The sequence below is a fragment of the Salmo salar genome, chromosome ssa28, assembly GCF_905237065.1.
Source record: "Salmo salar chromosome ssa28, Ssal_v3.1, whole genome shotgun sequence".
Classification (NCBI taxonomy): Eukaryota; Metazoa; Chordata; class Actinopteri; order Salmoniformes; family Salmonidae; genus Salmo; species Salmo salar.
The window spans coordinates 29,997,877-30,000,530 of NC_059469.1; the positions used below are offsets into that span (position 1 = coordinate 29,997,877).

At 41.1% G+C, this 2,654-nt stretch overlaps 1 non-coding gene across 1 annotated transcript; it reads left to right on the plus strand.

Moving 5' to 3' along the window:
- Positions 1–1,165: 1,165 nt before the first annotated feature.
- Positions 1,166–1,281, plus strand: LOC123731482 (U5 spliceosomal RNA). The gene has a single exon (XR_006762635.1). It is a non-coding gene; the product is annotated as a U5 spliceosomal RNA (small nuclear RNA).
- The last annotated feature ends 1,373 nt before the right edge of the window (positions 1,282–2,654 follow it).

Consider the following 2,654-nt stretch of genomic DNA (forward strand, 5'->3'; position numbering starts at 1 on the left):
AATGTATATTGTCTAATGAAATAAACACATTTTTTGTCATAAACATTACATAGGCTAAACTTACATTTCGGTGGGAGTGGATAACTAAAAACATTTTACTTTACCAAACTATGGGAAAATTGCATCTTAAAAAGACCAGCCATAACCCATTCACTCCTTTAAACAGGTACATTCTTAATGAACAGTGCTGTCACAATCTCTGAAAACTTTGAAAACAAATAATCAAAGGCGCGCACCCTGTGACTTCAGTTGCCATGCCAGCCGTAACAGGTTTTGCGATACCAAACCAACGAAATACAAAAGGTCAACGTATGTAAATAAATGATAGCCTAATAGTAACCAGACTCTGGTGTTTATTATAACACAATGTCTTAAAAATACAATGTTAACTCGCTTTAGTGATATTATAGGTAGCAAACAATTTGTTTGTGGGGAGAAACCGAGGAAATTAGTTAATGTACATGGTCATCGCCAAACAGCAATCCGTCTTGCCTTGGAATGTTTAGGTGATTTGGGTAGACTTCTCTTTAGGGCTAGTGGGCTTTATACTTCGCTGTGTGTTTTTCAGGGCAATAGTCTGTAGTAGGGTAATCCACTAGTCAAACACCTGTTAAGACACGTTGTTAGACCATTTTACACCAAAACGTTCATCATGGAGTTATGTTTGGTCTTCTAAATGTATACATTGTTGCAGAGTGGTTACATGTTGCCACCCCTTCCTGCTTCTCACGCCTGGCTTGTGAAGATGTTGCTTGTAGTGTCTCAACGGCGCATGCTCCATGTAAAAGCGTTGTATTTCGTCCTGTCAAAATGTACAAATTGAACATCGTTTCCGAGTTTGATGGTAGTTAAACTGTTACACCAACGTAGTTCTCCCCATTTGCTCAAATTACACAGCCGTTGCAGATGAGATTAACAAACGAAGGGGACAAACCAGGAAATGATTTGTGTAATGCCCAGCGTGCATTTCGTTTCCGTGAAGAAATAATACAGTTGCAAAGTATGATACTTACCAAATGTCTCTTTATTTGTATTGGTGAACTGTAATATCTCTGTGTTCTGTCGACGGTATAGAGCTTTGATTATTATTTTTTATTTTTATTAACCATGACCCTGAATAGTAAGCCCGAGAACAGGCTGTGAATGGTTTTAATGAATCGGTAGTACACTCTGGTTTCTCTTCAGATCGCATAAATCTTTCGCCTTTTACTAAAGATTTCCGTGGAGAGGAACATTATGAGTATCAACTAATTTTTTGATGCCCGGCCTCACGGCTGGGCTTCCTACACATGTTAATAATAATTATCTCTATGTACTAGGTTATTTCATGTTGACTTGTCTATTTTTTTTATTATTTCACCTTTATTTAACCAGGTAGGCTAGTTGAGAACAAGGTATCGTTTACAACTGCGACCTGGCCAAGATAAAGCTGTGCAACACAAACAACAACACAGAGTTACACATGGAATGAACAAACATACAAGCAATGATAAAATAGAAAAAGTATATATACAGTGTGTGCATATGAGGTAGGATAAGGCAATAAATAGGCCATAGTGGTGAACTAATTACAATTAAACACTGGAGTGATAGATGTGCAGAAGATCTTATTTATTTTATCCATTATTTTACCAGGTAAATTGACTGAAAACACATTCTTATTTACAGAAACAACCTGGGGAATAGTTACAGGGGAGAGGAGGAGGATGAATGAGCCAATTGTAAACTGGGGATTATTAGGTGACCATGATGGTTTGAATTGGGAATTTAGCCAGGACACCAGGGTTAACACCCCTACTCTTACAATAAGTGCCATGGGATCTTTAATGACCTCAGATAGTCAGGACACCCATTTAACATCCCATCTGAAAGACAGCACCCTACACTGTGTCACTGCCCTGGGGCATTGGGATATTTTTTAGACTAGAGGAAAGAGTGCCTCCTACTGGCCCTCCAACACCACTTCCAGCAGCATCTGGTCTCCCATCCAGGGACTGACCAGGACCACCCCTGCTTAGCTTCAGAAGCAAGCCAGCAGTGGTATGCTGCTGGCAAAGATGAATGTGCAAGTAGAGATACTGGTGTGCAAAGTTGTTGGATGGGCTATGTACATGTGCAGTGATCTGTGAGCTGCTCTGACAGCTGGTGTTTAAAGTTAGTGAGGGAGATATGAGACTCCAGCTACAGTGATTTTTGCAGTTCGTTCCAGTCATTGGCAGCAGAGAACTGGAAGGAAAGGCAGTCAAAGGAGGAATTGGCTTTGGGGGTGACCAGTGAAATATACCTGCTGGACCGCGTGCTACGGGTGGGTGCTGCTATGGTGACCAGTGAGCTGAGATAAGGCGGGGCTTTACCTAGCAGAGACTTATAGATGACCTGGAGACATTGGGTTTAGCGACGAATATGAAGCGAGGGCCAGCCAACGAGAGCATACAGGTCGCAGTGGTGGGTAGTATATGGGGCTTTGGTGACAAAACGGATGGCACTGTGATATATTACATCCAATTTGCTGAGTAGAGTGTTGGAGGCTGTTTTGTAAATGACATTGCCGAAGTCGAGGATCTGTAGCTTGGTCAGTTTTACGAGGGTATGTTTATTTTGGGAACTTTAAATTGGAGCATTGGAGAAAAATGCAGCGCTCACAGTCAGAGTTT